Below are 18,458 nucleotides of genomic sequence, written 5' to 3'. Positions count from 1 at the left end.
ACACAGTTCATGGGAGATTAATCAGAGCCAGGCACATTTTTTAAATGTTAAATTGTTCATGTCCACAATGCAGGTGCTTTGCAGTGCTAAATAACTAAATATATGAATGCAGTATACTGCAGATCCCATGTTAAATATTTTTAGGTAGGCCTATGGTAACCACATTCTGAGGTGTTAAGAGAGTGATAAAGCTTAATGTTTCTGCAGGTGTATATGCATATTTCAGCCATCTTCACAGTACCAACATTCTCTTCCCAACAGTTTCCATTTTCAGTTAAATTCTTCCATAATAATCAAACTTATTTACTGTGAGTAGGCAAAGAGTGGATTTGTAATCTGCACTTCAAACACACAAGATGTTCTGAACTAAAACCAGAAGTTATGAAGTAGTATTTAATATGTCTCTCTGTATGTTTATCTAGAGTTGTAACAGATATCACCCACTCACTTCTGTTGGAAGAATGCAACCGCTGAGTAAAGATGAATCAGGCGTGCGTTCATTGTTTCAGATTCGTGACCGGCCAGTCTTTGTGCTGAGGTGTGAACGCAGCACACAGTTACGTCTCCACAGAGACGACTGTGCTGCTACGGCAAACACATTAAGCCCTCAATCTGAAACGAGACAGGAAGTTTTTCTGGGTGAGTGGGCTGAACATCGTGACTGTTGGCACTGCCATGAGGAAAAGAGCTGAAGCACGTGTAGGCGTTCAACCCCCCACCCCAACACACATACACACACACACACCTGCTCGCATCTTCACGACCACATACCATACCGGGCGCATTTAAGCAGACACCCACATTGTAAGAGGCTAACTGAGGAATGTGCCTGAAGTTTCCATAGTTAATGCCTTTTTAAGTGCGTTTATCTGCTATAACATTTTATTGTATTCCCACAGATATTTTTATTAGAAAAGGCAATTCCTTGGTAACTAAATCTGGCAGCTGTCTGTGATAAATTATACAAAATATCCTCAATAATACCAGCGTCTAGTATTTTTCATTCTAGGTTTACTTTAGGACCTAGTGCTCCCATGAGAACTCCCATTTGTCCTTTGAAAGGATCCTCGCTAGACGTTCCTGCCTCTAAATGAAACAGAACATAATGTGTCTCCAATGGAAAGAGATGACGCTACATACATGCCAGGAATGCCAGGAAGGTTTTAGCATGGCACTGTTACTTCTGCTCCCACAGCGCTGAACATTTGCGTTCAGAAGGATTGGTGATGTTCTGTACTGGCCATCATTGTGTGCATCTTTGGGTCCTATGAAATGGAGAATGATGGTTATTCAAGACCCTTTTAAACGGTTTAATTGTTCCATTATTCTATGGAAGCCTATAGCAGAATGGTATTTGCAAACAGTCACACTGTGGTATTAGGCCTATAGGTTTTTGTAGTCCTTGTGATGGGTGATTTGATTAGATGCCTAGAACACAAAACATCAATAAAACAATATACGTTTGTACAAGTTTAATACTCTGATGAACAGTGTTCTTTGCGCTCACCAATATATAGAATTTTCCATTTCTTTGCACACTTTCAATAAAAAAATTTTTTTATAAACTTGGGAAAAAAATGTAATCAAATGAGCTAAATAAGCTAAGTAAGTCATCTCATGTCACTGACAACAAATGAAAGTAGATAATCAATTGAGTATCTATCTGAAAAACAGTGAGGGCAGGATATGCTAAAGCATTCCACCATATCAGCAGTTATGAGAACAGTTCTAGTGTGAGGAGAGCATGCTAATGCACACGGCTAGTTTCTACCTCCCATTAAAACAACGAAACGCGTGTCTGCATCGGTCAGTGTTGACTGATGGTCAACAAACTGTGATTGTAGGAACCTCTGCTGCTTTAACAGGACAAACACCGCGTTGCCTGGCGGGTTGTCTGCCTGCCTTGTCATTGTGAGTATTTAGGGTTGTGGGTAGTGAATTCATCTTTAACTTGAATTAAACCTTATTAGGAAGTCAGGTTGCCACTGGATGACACAAAACCTCTGGCATACATCCAGGAATTATATTCTGCAAGGCTTTCTAAAGCACTGCGTAGAAAACAAGGTTTAGCTGTGCCGTGTTCTTACTGTATCTAAAACGTCTTTTTGGTACACTGTACAGTAGATTTCACTTTATAGGCACCTTATGGACCTAAATGTGTGCTCATATTTCAAGTCGTCACTAATCGTGAATCTTGAATCTAATCTGTGCGTACTGCTGGCCGTCATGGTTGAAGATGAGGTGTGAGGAGGTTTGAGAGTGGGGGAGAGGTCAAGAAAAAAACTCGTCTTATTACAATAGAAAATGGCTTAGCGGTGTTGATACTGTACTGTAGCCCCATAGCAAAACCATTTACCAGCAGTGTTTTAAACACAAAAGATAAAGGGTTTACTGGCATAAATTAGTAATCTTTTTAATGCCATTTGTTCCGATTTGGGGAGTATCTGTGTGTGTCCTGTTTTCTCTCTGTCTCTCTACCCTGGTTCCAACCTGGTTCCTGTTTTTGTGTTACTGGCCCTACATGAACGGGATCTATAATATCCATATTATCCAACAATATGGATAAAAAATTTAAATGAAATCCAATCAATAACACGAATGTCACTATAAGCAAGCATGAAAAGGGACTTTTATATTTTAAAGTCTGTTACTGTGTCTTAAGCATAGTGATACGACTTAATTGGTATTTTTCTGACAGTGTGAAGTAATTTCATGCTTTGCACATGTTATATTCTGTGTGGGTGTGAAGGCTAGCACAAAGAAATGAGCGCTTCGTGTAAATGAGGTAGAAGCAGGTTTGGTGTCACTAACTTTCTAAGTACTTAAGACTTTTGAACAGACTTCTGGGGACTCTTTTTAATCCTGCTTTAGTAACAAAGCCCATCTAGTCTCATAACTGTGTTTGTTGAGGACACTATTACATAACGCCATGTAATTGCTGTAGGCATTTTGCATGCCTTTTGTGTCTTAACACTGTAATCATCAAAATACTAGATTGCACTGGGATGAAAATAGACACGGTATTTGCGGTGTTGTGAGGTGTGGCGTATGCTGTCCCGTCACACACGACACCTGTGCATTTATTTTCCCTTTTATTGTGAATGTTTGTGTTAGACTGTTGTAGTGCGGTGCTTTGTGTAATGACTTGCTTTCATTACGCTGATTCATCAGCTGCTCTTCCCAAGCTTGTACAGAGTGTCTCCCACCGAGGGGAGAGCATGCAAACTATATCACTTTCAGTCATTGTTGTACTTTAACTGCAAAGCGTGCTGTTAGATGAGTTTATTTTGCGTTCTGTGGTGTCACGAGGCCTGGCGTACGACCCCAGGGGTGAGCACTAGCTCCGCTGCTCTCGTTCCCATGACTCGCTGGTTCTAGCTGGAGGTGAAGGTCTGTTCCCATGCTCCAAGATACACTTCGACCCCAACCACTTACGCACTTATCGCTTCGTGTGTGTGTCTGTCTGTTTCTTTCACATTTCCTGGGTGTTTCCTCTTCAAGACTTTTTCAGATGTTTAATTCAGTTGCTCACTCATGCTTGGCTGAGCAAATTCTAAAGGAAATGTTGGAATAGTAGTGCAAGGGTCCACTAGCTAGTGCAACCAAAATTAAAGTTAAAACCAGTAGCACTTTCTTAAAATGTCAAAGGTTTTATAGTTTATAGTTATAGTTTTGCTAATTTAAATAGCTAAGGGATCTACAAATTGTAATAAAACTGTGTTTTGGTGCATAGTGCAGCACAAGCTGCTGTATCTTTGTCATGTTGTAGCATTGACACATTTCTCTATTAGTAATGATAATGATGAGTATATTGTTCATTATTTATTTATTTATTTTTAAGCTATGAATAATTAGCTCTGCCTCTCTACGACTCCACACAGGGGATGGGATCCCGCCATCTACACAATTTGCAGGGCTGGATTAAAGGTTAAAGTGGCTGTACAGAACCACCTAACGTAGACTCCTGGGTCTTGAGTTCATTCCCGCTGATGACACGAGGGCCGGCTTCCAGCCACGGGCCAATGAGGGCCAAGCATGGCCATGTTTGAGTTGACTGCAAAATGGTTTCACCTTGGCGTGATGCTATTTATTTACTTTATTTATTTAAATGACAACTGAGGATCCATGGCAACAAGGGCATCATGGTAAACAAACAAGCTCATCCTCCGGTATTAAAGTCAAACTGCAGAGCCATTCCCAGGAAATCACGTGGAGAGATTTGCACGGAGCAGATGTTTGCAAAATGATCTGTTTTATTTAAGCAAGCAGATTCTAGTTTCCCATGCTTAGCAGGTAGCAGGCTGCCTAACCTTGACCTGCTGTTTTACAAAGAAATCTTTCCACTACTGTTGATTTGATTTTTAAAGATTTTTAAAGATTATGTTTGCGTCACCCTCCAACATGAATTTGCTTTAGTAAAAAGAGTCAATATGTGAGCCTTGCATACAGGTGACGGTCCGACGTTGAGCCTCAGGGTTTCTGCTTGGGCACTGTCTTTTACACATGCAGGTTTTTGGGTGGGATCAGATTCACTTTGTAACTGAAAGATTCAGTTTCACTTCAGTTCCCTACTGAGAATTTAATCATTCCTGGAGACGAATCAGACTGTTGTGACGGTCTTGAAATTGGTGCAGTAATGACAGTGACGGAAAACTACCAGATTTTTGCTGGAATAAATACTGCATGGGGACAAACTGTTGCTGAATCATTCAGCATTCAGCATAACTTTACACACCTTCTCTGTTGGCTTTATCATATACTTTGGTAAAATTATTAGATTTTTTTTCATGACTTTCAGACGCCTTGGAAAATAAACCTCTGTCCTCACCATCTAAGGTCTCTCACCTTTATTCATGTGACAAGCCTGCAAGTTCATTTCTCATCACCACCTTTTGTGCACTTCAGTTTGTTACATAAATATTGAAGGATGCACACAGAGCCACTCTGAGGACCTTTCAGTTCTGTTCTCGCATGTCTGCACCTCATGCTCGCTGTTCCGAGACCTTTGGACAAGAGACTCACTTCAGTAAGTCTAAGTAAGTTCGGTTCAGTACGTTTGGGCTGGGCCAGTCAGGAGGTAGCTACAGCTTTTGAGTTCTTATGCACTTACAGTGTACAAACCTGCAAAATGTTTTGTTTTTATTGGATTTTATTACTTTTATTATTTTAGTAAATTAATACTCTGATCAACTTGGTTTGCCTAAAGCCCTCTAGATCCACTGTCTCCTCACATGGACACCTGCCTGGAACACATTTTACTGTCATTTGACTCTTTTGAGAAATGTCTCCTCTTTTCCCAGTCATGTTTTGTGCCCCCCATGTTATTAGAAACACCTGCACACCTACACTATAAGGCCATGACGCCATATTCCCAGGTCTTTGCTCTATGATTTCTGACACAAAGAATTTGGAAATGTGTGGATTATTGCATGAATAGAATGAATAAATACATTTATTTAATACTATTTAATACATAGTTATTTATCAGTCAAAAAGCAATACAATATTATGACATTTTATGTTGCTAAATCATGTATTTATATATGGATTAACCAGTCAGGATGTCTTAAAGAAACTGTGGTTAGGACGCATGTTTCTGGGATCTCTTGCCTGAATTGCCTACTGACTTTGTGTCATGACACATCTGTGTGACAGGATAGTGACCTTGAAAAAGTGGTTGATTGGCATCATACATCTCGTCCTGTTCCTGTATTGTATATGGTGGTTCACGATAGTGCTGGGCGGTATACCGGTTCACACCGAAAACCAGTGTTTATTTTTGTTATGATAAGAATTTTTCATATACCGGCCACATCGGTTTAAATAGCCTAAATGTGTCCGTAACGCAGCACGGTCGTTAATTGTTTCTCAAGGGACGCTTTTTATTGCCGCGACGCTAAGCACACACATGCAACAGAGCGCAAATCTAGCTTGCTGAAAACGAGGGACGTTCTGAACCACAAATTCTACCAAACATTGAAGTAAAACATGATTCCCCAAAGGAACTTTTGCCAAAGAAAGGAGCCGTGTCTGTTGTCAGGAAGCACGTAGGGTTTTAAAGGTTGGATGTGGGTCACTTACTGCAAATGCTATCGAGCAAAAGTTGTTGCGGCTGGTGGTAACAAGAGCAATCTGCTGCACCACCCATGAAGCTCGCTCTGCTGCACTACCCATAAAGCTGCTTATACTTCACGCGTCGTGACTGGTGCGAGGGTCCGCGCGTCAATAATCATGCTCTACTGCAGTAATTCTTTTTTCGTAATCAATGCAGTCAACACATCATGCTTGGGGGGAAAAAAACGTCAAATACCGTGAAACCGATATAATTTCGAAAAATACCGGTCATACCGCCCAGCACTAGTTCACGGTCATTGTGGGACTCCCTAAGGCCCAAGACTGTGATCTGAAACTCCAAAGTGGTTGGGTTGGGCACCATGACAACAGTCCAAAGCAGTGTTTAGCGTTCAGCCACTTCTGTGTCTTTGCCTGTAACGATCTGATTTATATACGTCGCTTCTTCTCATGAAAGGATTCCTGAGACATCAATGTTTTTAATCTTTGCCTATTTTAAAGCGTACACACTTTGTGCCACTTAAGGAGTCCCCTATGCTCTATTGTGTATTCAATCTGGATCCATTTTAATCCTGAGGCTGTGCTGAAAACAACTCGGACTCGCTGTCTTGCCGTTCAGTCTGCTGCAGGGTTGTTGCGTTTTTGTTCCTTTTTGTCTTGTTTTTTATTTATTTATGCTGTCCATAATCTACACAGTCCTATTCCCATTTGTTCATTGACTCATTTGTCCTTATATGGGCTTAAACAAACATCCGTCCACCACCAAACCCCCCCCTGTCTTACTTCTTTGACCCTCAATTCTTTGGGGTTTACTCCCCCACCATCTATGCCAGTGCTCTGCCCTGAGGAGCGTATTTCAGTGACCTGGCCCCTCCTCCACAGACACCCCCCTTCAGAGGTTTCGGAGGCCTCATCCCTTCTATTCTACAGGCTAGCAGATGGTATTCAAATTGGGCCCCTTGTGTAGAAGCTTTTCTGTGCTCCAGGGCCCAGAGGGAGGTTAACCCTAAAATGGTGATCTGGAACGTTTCATTGTGATGGAATCCAAGCAGCTTGACTGACCTGTGAGGTTCGGTGAGATCCAGCACCAGTACCAATATCATGTTGCCATATTCCTGTACCTGGACCACAGAACCTTGAGGTGTAATAAGCACCTTTTTATTGTTTAATTCACGATTTTGAAGTACGTTTCAACTGTGAACTCAGTCTTTTACAACGCCGCCCTCCACATTTACAACACACACACAAACACACACACACACACACCTTCAGTTTATAGACTGAATTTGTACATAAGGAATATCACATTAATTTTCGTCTTCTTTTTGATTCAAAGTTATCCAAAACGTTGATGTTGGCCTGCTGCAGTGTTTCCATGAGTTGGACCTGAAGTGCTCGCTTACGGCTTCTGTACAGTAGACACTTTTTGGAAGTAGTTATCTCACTCTCACTCCCTCCCTCTCACTCACTCACTTTTTCATTCTCACTCTCTTCCTCTCCCCGTTTCTTTTCGTGTCATTCATGTGTGCCCCCCCCCCCCCCAATTTCTCTATCTTGCTCTTTTCTCTCATCCCGTGTGTGCGTGCGTGTGTGCGTGCGTGTGTCGACGGGTCCTTCAGTTCAGCCTCTGACAGATGACCTATTGAAATCACTGAACAGCCGTGTGCCTGTTGCCTGGGTAACGAAGGCTCGCTTCTCCTTTTCATGTGGTCACGTGACTTGGTGTTGACGTCAGCCGGGGAGGGACGATGTCTGAGTTTGGTTTTTTCGTTTGCCTGCTTAGAGCTTCGAAGAATCTTAGGGAGTTGTTGAGTTCACAAGGCTGATTTCAGACACGCCAGCTGCCTGTTCAGTCTCACAGCTGGTTTCTCTTTACTGCCTGTTGCCGCGTGTGTTTGTGAATCAGGGGAAACGACCAGGTTATGGACTGCTAAGGAATTGTTTTAACAAAAAAGAAGAGGTATGTCTCCTCTTCCTCTTCCGTCACAGGTCCTGAACGTTTTCATGATTGATATCAAAACATGCTTCTAATCGCAGCACTTTAAATCTCTGTTTTGCATGCTGCTTTGGGAGTGTTTGATAGAAGCAGTGGTGAAAGGGTTTATCACTCCTCCTCCATCTCTGTCTCTTCTGTCCGTCTGTGTATGGAAGGTGCCCACACATACAGCATCATCCTTCTCTCCCTGTATCACACCAGCACCTCAGTTAACTCTCTCACCCTTCATCTCTCTACCCACCTCCCTCGCTCCACGGTCAGGCCTCCGTGTTTCTCTTCGCCCCTTGTCTCTCGTTTACCCCTGTGCACATTTGTTTGTAGTTTAGTCAGGATATGAGGGTAGTGCGTTCCCAAGTGGGCTGTTCTGGTATGATAATGTTTAGGCTTGGAGAACGTGTGTGTGTGTGTGTGTGTGTGTGTGTGTGTGTGTGTGTGTGTGTGTGTGTGTGTGTGTGTGTGTGTGTGTGTGTGTGTGTGTGTGTGTGTGTGTGTGTGTGTGTGTGTGCGGGCACGTCCAGGGTGGGGGAAGGAAAGGGACAAAGAGATTGTGTGTGTGTGTGTGTGGGTTTGTGTGTGTGTGTGCTGCTAAAGTTTGATGTGCATTATTTGTCTCTGTGTTAGTCACACACATGCGAGGACACACACACACACACATGCGAGGACACACACGCACACATGCGAGGACACACTCTAATATGAAGGGACATTGTGAAACGAACGGAGGGGAGGGGGGAAAGGAGAGAATCTCACTGGCTTGATCGCTCTCTTGATCTTTCTTGAAGTCTTCTAGCTTCTAGCTTCTCAATTTGGTTCTTTCCTCCCACTCCTTCACCTCTTCCCTCTCTCCCACTCCTTCACCTCTTCCCTCTCTCCCACTCCTCATCTGTTTAAGCGGTGTTCTTCTAGCAGAGGTGTGTGCGTGCGTGTGTATGAGAATGTGTTCACAGCTTCTCGGGTGCCTCTTTTCACAGATGCGCCTGCACTGATTGCCAGAATATTGTTCCGATTACTTTGCCTTGTAGATGTCGATGCAGTAAATCTGTTGCCGTTCATTATTGTGCCATTGTACTATTTCGCAGTCAACCAAGACATGTTTGTATAAGCCTAGCAAAAGAAAAAATGCATTATTCAGTGCTCAGAAATGTTGTGAAAGCATTATTGTGTGATGCTTGCTGAATGCACGCTCTCCATCTCATCATGTTGGTGTAGTCGGTGGTCATCAGCAGGACCCTGTACTGTCATTGCTACAGTCAGAGTCAGTGTAAATGTGCACACACACACACACACTTGCATACTTACACAGACGCCCACACCCTGAAGGTCTGGTGACAGAACACACACACACACACACACTTGAGGCCTGTTGGCAATGAGGATAAGAGACAGTGCTGGCATCTACCTCAGCACAGCCCACATGTGTGGGAGGAGATTATCCTCACAGCAACCACTGCTATTGTATGTTATCAGCCTTTTCTGTTGTTACCACCCCACCGTGTGTGTGCTTGAGCTGAAACACAGACTGTCCGATAGAAATCACTCACAAGTGAAAATGACCCTTAAATCAAACTCCACTTAATGGTGCATTAGTTGATACCCCACCCCTTTACTTATAATCAAATAAACTGAAATATTTAGAAGATAATAGAAGTTGTTTTTAGCAGTGGCATCAGCACGTGTGTGTTAGGTGTTTGAGGGAAAAACTCCTTTTACAGTCTGACCTACTGACCTCCTCAACACCCTGTTACTCCACCCCCATCTGTGTCTCCACCCCCATCTCTGTTACTCCACCCCCATCTGTGTCTCCACCCCCAACTCTGTTACTCCACCCCACATCTCTGTCTGATTGGCTAAGTGTACATGACAGACTCTGGGAGCCCTGAATTGCCAGGTGCTTGTAATGTGTGCCAAAAAGCACGTTGTGAAGCCAACAAAAATTATGACAAAACCATGCTAAAACAAGAATGAATTCTCTCAAAATGGAGAGAATAATCACATGCAAAGGGGGTGAAGTTGGATGCAGAATTTGAGACATTCCTTTTGGACAGTTATGTAAACTCCAATCTATTTAACATGGTGAACTGCTTGAGTGACAGACTTTACATAATGAACACTTCAGATGAACCACCTTCAGAGAAAGACAATATCAAATGCTGACTAACACAAGTAGCATTTTTAATAAACAGCCTACCTCGTTAGTCAAAAGTGAAGTCATGACAACTTTTCTGAAATGGTGGAAAACTAAATGAACTCCACGGGTTTCTGTAGATCTTAAAAGTGTGCTTGGTGTTCAAGGCCAGAGATAGCAGGCGGATGCTGAGTGTGAAATAGTGCTCCAGTGTGCGGGTGTTCGCCTATTTCACATGTAGAGGTCGTGGTTCTTAACTATGTCGGTGTCAACGGGTCAGGATGAATTTGCAGAGAGCTGCGTGCTAAAACTTCATTTGAAGGAGATTTGAGCACAGTCTGTCATTCATTTTATATTCACTCATTCATTCAATTTGCCTTTTTCAAAACGTATAAGCAAGAACACGTGTAAAAGAACTGACCTCAGATTTTTTTATTTGCTAATTTATTCATTAACATACTTGCGTAGTACAAACTAAAAGTTTAGTGCACCATTTGCTATGATTGATTTTGAGGTATCTGCCTGAAAACTGCATGTTCACACAGCTTTATGGGTTCTCTCTCTCTCGCGCTCTCTCTCTCTCTCTCTCTCTCTCTCTCTCTCTCTCTCTCTCTCTCTCTCTCTATTCCATTATAATAAACTAATGTGACTCTGTGTAAGTGCTGTCTTTTAAACCACAGTAAGGATGTCCGACCATGCAGTCTGTCTTGTAGCAGAGCGAAGCAACTTAATGCAAGACATTAATACTTGACGTTTGTTAGTTCTGGGGTGTAATTTACAGTACAGGGCGGCTCAAGAATTGGAAACAAGCTTTTGTAATTTATAGCTTAAAAGAAAACTTTGAAGAACTTGGAGGGGGTAATTGTTGAATCATTTTGTTCGGGGTCCATTTTGTGATGCTTTTCACGAGCGATTGATGCATTCATGCTTAAGTCAACTTCTGTGGCATAACTCAGGGGTGAAGGGTTCTGCTGAAGAGCATAACTGAATCACAGGCTTGTTTGGATCTATAGAAGTGAGTTAGTGCTAAGCAGGCCGGGAGCAGTCATTGATGTTTAGTAGGGACATGTGTGGGTATACTGAACGTTGCGCACTCTGTGATCTACATAAAGAAGGTCAGAGGTCAGCCAGGCCCATCTCCTCACAGTGTCTGCTGTGAGGGGAGAGACCCCCAGCACCAGAAATGCTGTGAGCACGATAAAGACTGCAGTGGTGTTCACCGGATGAGCATGATTGGCTGGGAATTTTTGAAGTGGTCCAGCAGTGCGTAGATATATTCTACTTCAGATTTAGTGTGGAAAAAGTGCCTCTTTGGCCTGTGAACCAACTGTCAAATATTGCCAGTTTTCTCAGGAATGTTGTGGTGAGAAGTGTTTCCTAAAATCTTGTGAGACTCGAGCCCTATTCACTGTGACGGTTATGCAGAAAGACACGAGTTTCACAATACTGTCCTTACAACAGCACTAGTGAAATTATGAAAACAATGCTTGCTTTATTTGTTACACTCTTTAGGTAACTGTGTGGGAGACATTTGGAAGCATCGTGTGCAAATCAGTGATGGTGTGTTTCATCCCTTTTGTATTTAGTCAATGATGTGAGATGCCAGGCAAAACTAGGAAGAATGAGGTGGCTATTTTTGTCAGTCTGTCCATCGCTGTCCAGTGTCTCCAGTGCCTCTTCTTTTGTAGTGTCTTACTGGAGCGGGGAAATGGAGTGTGGGAAATAGGAGTGGTGGAGGACTAAAAGTGTCGGTGCGTAATTTTCTGCTGTGTTATTGTACGTATGGTTTCTGTTTCCTCATAATTGGGCCCTTTGACTGCAGCCTATCAGAACTTTTGGTGTTTCACACAGTGAGCTGACGACTGTGGCCTCATGTGGCCATGTAAGGAACTTTTACCGTGTTACTCCGCTGTGTTACTCTGCATGTTCGATGCTCCTCACAACTCGGCCACTGTCATTGAGCAACAGCTGAAATGCCGAATAACCTCAGATGCCTTTGGATCCTTCTGGACGAGGCTTTAGTCACGGTCTGTAATTTCCCTGTCTCGGACTCCTGCGGCATTATGGGTAAAACGTATTCCTTTTCATCATTCTGTCTGCTCCTCAGATCTGCTCACAGTTACAGCAGCAGCAGTTTACTTAAATTACACGTCTTCTGTTCCTGACGTTCTTTACCTTGCTGATCCGAATCCATAACTACAAGCAGCACCTTCCCCTCCCTGTCCCAGTCACTGTTACATGCTGTGGTGGGTGGTAGTGCTGATGTAGTTTCTGACTAATAGATTGTTGTGTGGGCCGCAAAAACAAATTTCCAATAATCTACTTATTTGGTCTCGTAAATCTAGCATCAAAAAATATATATTTTCTATAACATAATTCAAATACCATCACGTGCAAAATGCTGTATGCTGAAGTTGCTGTTTAATCAATAGTGCAAAAATCGTTTCTATTCAGCTATCATAGTAATATTATTATTATAGTGTAGTGTGTAATGCCAAGCCCTGCATCATTAAAGACCACATTGGTGATTGCAGTTTTTCAGGCCTTTAATGAAGCTAGACTTTATACGACACTACTACTGAATCAACATCAGACATTCTGTGCTCTTGAAATGTGGCACATATGCCCCTGGTCACCTGATCTTCTGCAAAGATCTATCCACTCTTACTTGATATGGTGAAGAACAAATAGTTGAAGGACATGATACACTGTCTTGGACGGTGAGGTTACCATCACAGTGGACTGTTACTGTTCTAGGTCGTGTCACCCTCGGAGATGAGTAACACAACACAATATCTCATTGCTCTGGTGCCATAATAGGTCGGGAAACGGGGAGAGCAAAACAAAAAACAAATAAATGATCTCTTTCCTTTCCATGGCCTCTGGAAACATTCACACTCTACGCTTAGTTTAGTTTAACTAATTTGTCTATATGTGACTTTGTGAGGTGATGTACAAAAGCAAATGAAGTGTGAGTGTGTGTGTGTGTGTGTGGGGGGGGGGGGGGGGGGGGGGGGGGGACTTGTACAACTTTAGATTTGGCTTATGATTTTTAATGACACATTAGAGATCCTTTGTTGATTTTATGTATTTTGTTTACTACGTTGAAAAATAACATCCATACTCCAGAAAATGCCCCAGTTCCTTTGAAACAGTAATTTAAAAACTAACCACTTTTGTCTGGTAGCTGCTAGAATCTCTGCATAGCAAGACCAAAGGCAGGATCACCCATTAACTTAAGGCAAGACTGTTGTCATTAGACATCATACCTGATGTCCTCAATATATATAGATACGAGTCTTTTGCGTATATTGGAATGTGCATGCAGGGATACTCAGACTTGAGTAATGTGATCTTTTTTTACCTGGCAATAATTTGGCTTTCATATAGCAAACTAGCAAGAGCTGAGAGGTTCACAAAGAATTTGCAGAGAGGAAAATTACCACTCTGTAATGGCTTACAGGGAGGAGAATGACCACTCTGTAATGGCTTACAGGTTTGCCAGACATTTGTCAGTGGCGCACGTGACAAAAATGTATAATTGGGATCAGTGGAGCTAAACGGCTAAAAATGGAGATTAAATAGCTTCTCACTGGTTGGACAGGATCTTCCTTTACTTTTAGAAATGTAATTACCGGTATATATTGTATGAAAATAGAGTGAAAGTTTCTTTTTTTTTTTTTACTTTCTTTTACTATTGTAAAGTTGATGGTTTTTGAGATGGTTTTTTCTTCTTTTTTTTGCCATTTAGCTGAATTCATCCATTTGGCTGAATTCACCCCCATTCTTTGAGGTACCCACTGGCATTTGCAGTTATTCTGAAATGAAATGGCCCTGATGTGCACATCTCAAATATCTACAGGATCTCACGAGACCTGCTCATTGCTCACGAGACCCAAACGATACTTGGGCTGAACTAGCATCAAAACAAAATGGAACATTTTCAGGACTGGTTGTCGGAAGCGCTATCGTGTTACACATACTTGTGCCGTTCTCAAAGTATTACAAGAATAATATTCATTCTTGGAGAGAGATATGACAAACCTTGGGAAAAGATAATGATGAATGCAAGACTTACGTCTTTGTTGCTCGTTTATGAGCTCTGGTTTGTACACTGCACACTAGTACACGTTATGGTACACTAGTACACGTTACGGTACACTAGTACACATTACGGTACACTAGTATTCAGATTAATGTGCTAGATGACCTCCATCCTAACATCTGTGTATAAAGCCCACACGTGCTAACACTAGCTAGAAAATGTTGTCTGGAAAAATGTGAATGGAAAAAGGTTCCTGGTCTGATGTATGCAGCAACATTTTAGATGGTATGATCAGAATTTGGTGTAAACAACATGCATGCATGGACCAGTCCAGACGTGTATCGGTGGTTCATGGTTCATGGCAGTGGTGTAGTGTTGTAGTGTTGTGGTAAACTTGAGTCCCATAATAACAATTGAGGGAATAGTATAATATCAGTTGAGAATAATTGAAATGCCACAGCCTACCTATGGCTGAGCACGTCTATCGCTTGACGATCACAGTGTTCCCATCTTCTATAATGCCCACGTCCAGCAGGGTAACGTGCCATATCATAATGTGATGGGATCGTAATAGGATGTGGTGGAACGGGAGATTCGCATCACGGACATGCAGCCGACAAATCTGCAGCAACTGTGTGATGCTATCATGTCAGTAGAGACCAAATCTTTGAGGAATGTTCCTAGTACTTTGTTGAATCTGTCCTTAATGTGCCCAGTAAGTAAGTGTGTGTGTGTGTGTGTGTTACATTGTTGTTTGCATTAACTTTCATAATTGAAGTCTTATTGCGCTAATTACATCACAAACATCACTTATTTCACAAGGATTCTCCCTCCCTTGCGTTGTCTTGTGCTAACTAATAAATACATAATAATCAAAGTTTAGAATCTAATATACTTAACTTAATATTTAACTAGCCAGCACTGTCAGCAACCACTGATACTTTCTACATATAGTGCATCACTAAATTTCAGCTGCCATTTCAGAGTAAAAATGTGAGCAGCACTCTCTAGAGTCAGTGTTTGGTTTGTCCATTCTAGCCTTCTGTAGAAACATGTTAGTGCAACATGGTGGTCTCTGTTGGAAGAAGACCCACTCCGTGGGCTAACAAAACACTATTTGTAGTTACATGGGGATTATGCAGTAATGGAAACATGGTTTTATATGCTGTACACCATTTCTATTAATAGATCCCCACATATCTTATAGACCATAAGAATGTCAAATCACACTCCGCCTTCTTGTGGTCTTGCCTATTAGCCCTGATAGAATCGTTAAACCAAAGCTGAAATTGAAAGCTAACATGTCTTTGTGTCTGACTGGCGGTAAACAAGTTCAGAACGGATAAGCAGGAAGAATGTAAGGAAGCAGCTAATTCCTTAATGTGTTGCTGAGTAACCATGTAGATATTTAAAAATAATCCACTGCAAACTAAGAAGCTGAGGAGAGACAAGACGTTTGAGAAATGTGTTTTGGTAGACAGCAGGTGTATAGTGACCTTACATTAGCATATGAGATATGGGACCTTACATTAGCATATGGGATATGGGACCTTACATTAGCATATGGGATATGGGACATTACATTAGCATATGGGATATGGGACATTACATTAGCATATGGGATATTACATTAGCATATGGGATATGGGACCTTACATTAACATATGGGATATTGTCTGAATAAGTTTTATTTGAATTTATCAATGAAACGATTAGAAAATATAAGTATGTACCTGGACAAATATTGCTGGACAATATTTATGAATGTTAGCAGTAGATTGCAGTTATCAACACATTCTGAAACATTTGAACAACCCCAAAGGTAAATCGCTGTAAACTGGCACAAGGTAAGAGTGCTCTCAGACACCAAAGAATAGCCACATCTTCAATACTAATTTGCTTGAACTTGGCAATTGCGAGGCGCAGCACAGACACAGTGGATGCAGGCTAGAGCCATCATGCAACGCCAGGGATGAAAATGGAAAAAAAAAAATCATGAAAATAAATAATAATAATCTTATGGGCTCAAATGTCCAAGCAGATCATATACTGCATAAAACTCAGCAATCATTCTTAATTCAGACTGCGAAGACATGCAGACAAACAAGAGAGGGGTAGTTCCACATCACACATGCTGACTCCATGTTGGACATAGATGGAGGAAAGATTAAACGGTGAGTAGTGATTTGTGATGGTGGTAGTGATGGTGTCTGACAGTGATAGCTTGGCAGTTAAGGTATTGGTTGAATATCAAGTTAGCACTGTGAGCTCCCGAGCTAAACCTTTCTCCCTCAATTGCTCAAATTGTACTCGCTCACCACTGTAATTTGCTTTGGATAAAAGCATCTGCCAAATCCCATAAATGGAAGTGGAAATCCTGATTTATAATTCCTTCATGTCAGGCCATTTTTAAAGTGTTTTTACATTAGTGAAGTCAAGTAAGTACTGTTGCTTTTCAGAGGTAAGAGTGAAGCCGGGTGTTAACAATTCTAGAGCCATATAGGAGCTTTTCAGAAAAACCTTCATCTGTTTTGTTTAGCATTAGCAAATCGCTAAAATCAGTACCCTGTTTTTGGATGCCATTCACATGAATAATACTAGCTGTAAAAGACGGAAGGGTTATAATAATACTAGTAATAGTAATAGGGTTATAATAATACTAGCTGTAAAAGACGGAAGGGGACCTCTCTGCTTGTAACCTGCTCAACACTGTGTGTCCTAAAACACGACATCTTCACCTTTTACACATTCTAATCAACATTGTTTGTGAAGTCTCCAGTTTTATTCATTATTTGAGAATTATTTGAGTGTGTTTATTGAAATGTATTGAAAAATGGTGTTTTGGTATCCGTGTTCCACTATTTATATCTGAGCCTCTTGAGAGGTTTAGGCGATGGGATATAAAGTATGTCACTAAAGCACTGTGGCTCTGAAACAGTTTAAGTGGTTTTGAATTGGGCGAAGTGGCTTTTCCAAAACATTCTAGGAATTTCATGATCTAGTGTTTCACGTGAAGGCTTTCACATGATGGCTCTCACGTGACGGTTCCCCCAGCAGTTACAGACAGGTTTCATAAAACCCATCTTTGTATGTAAATGCAAAATTGTCTGCAATGAAACAGTGCTTTTTTTCCTTAGAAGAATCTAGGCTACATATGTTGATGAAAAACAAATTGCTCATCTAGGTTCTGTGACGTTCTCGTTGGACATCCATATTCAATAAATGTAGATGTGCATTAATAAAACCACCACACTGCGCAGCTTATTTTGACGTCACCCATAGTTACAGATCCTTCCCTAAAAAGTCTTGACTGATTGGCAGCTCTTTATTTGTAAGGTGGTTGACCGGTTTGTGCCCAGTCTAAGGCCCCTGTCTTGCCCTGTATTCTCAAATGAGTCATGAAGCTCTGAGACGTCCTCCTGTCCCTGTAAGAGCCAGACCATGCTGGGACTTTTAAGTTCATACAGGCATGCCAGGAATAAAACCAATCTGGTGGTCTGTAATTTGACTAATGAACCTTATGATGCCACAGCCAGAGCCGGATGTGTTTGGAAAAACAAGTTAGTTAATAATCTAATGTTCTTACAGAGCTATGGGGAACTAACAGGAAGATGGACAGAGGGCTGTACTAGCTCCGCCTCCCTCCAGACTAGCCCCGCCTCCCTGCCACGACTGCATTTACATCCACTTTAATATTCTAATTACATTGTGGCTGACATAATAGCTGACGTAATGATTTTGGACCTGTTTGTAATTGCATTAATTATCATTTGTATTACCACATACAGTTGTGATCAAATTTATTCAACCCCCAATGCTGCGAAGGGTTTTATGGAATTCAGTGCACATTTGTAATTGTGTTCATAATGAAATCTTACAAGGACTTGTTAAAGAACTAAATGCAACTAAGATAGCATCAATTTTTTTTGTCATTAAGTATTAAATGGCCTTTTTGTGATTTCTTCATTGACACAATTATTCAACCCCTTTACGACTACCACTCCTAAGAACAGAGGTTCATTCCAGTGTTTTCCATCAGGTATTGAAAACATCTGTGGATGTCAACGAGCAGCAATCAAGCATGATAAGCACCAATTAGGCAGATTTAAAAGGACTGTGATACTCAGCTCCTTCTAGACATCTACTGGTGTGTTTCCAAGCATGGTGAAGGCAAGAGAATGGTCCCAGAAGACAAGAGAAGAGGTTATTGCTCTTCACAA

The 18,458-nt window shown here is 41.6% G+C and overlaps 1 protein-coding gene across 2 annotated transcripts in view; it reads left to right on the top strand.

The window, feature by feature from the left end:
• The window catches only part of ncalda (neurocalcin delta a), a 38,322-nt gene that overhangs the window by 8,621 nt on the left and 11,243 nt on the right, over window positions 1-18,458 (top strand). The window contains exon 1 of one of the 2 annotated variants that reach the window (XM_076988438.1): window positions 7,822-8,032. The exons of the other annotated variant lie outside the window; for it this stretch is intronic. The gene's annotated coding sequence lies outside the window, so the exon portion shown is untranslated. Of the gene's footprint in view, window positions 1-7,821; window positions 8,033-18,458 lie in introns of those variants that run through there. 2 annotated transcript variants of the gene reach the window in all.

Source organism: Brachyhypopomus gauderio, unplaced genomic scaffold (genome assembly GCF_052324685.1).
Source record: "Brachyhypopomus gauderio isolate BG-103 unplaced genomic scaffold, BGAUD_0.2 sc62, whole genome shotgun sequence".
NCBI classification, from domain to species: domain Eukaryota; kingdom Metazoa; phylum Chordata; class Actinopteri; order Gymnotiformes; family Hypopomidae; genus Brachyhypopomus; species Brachyhypopomus gauderio.
This window is presented reverse-complemented; position numbering and strand designations above follow the sequence as displayed.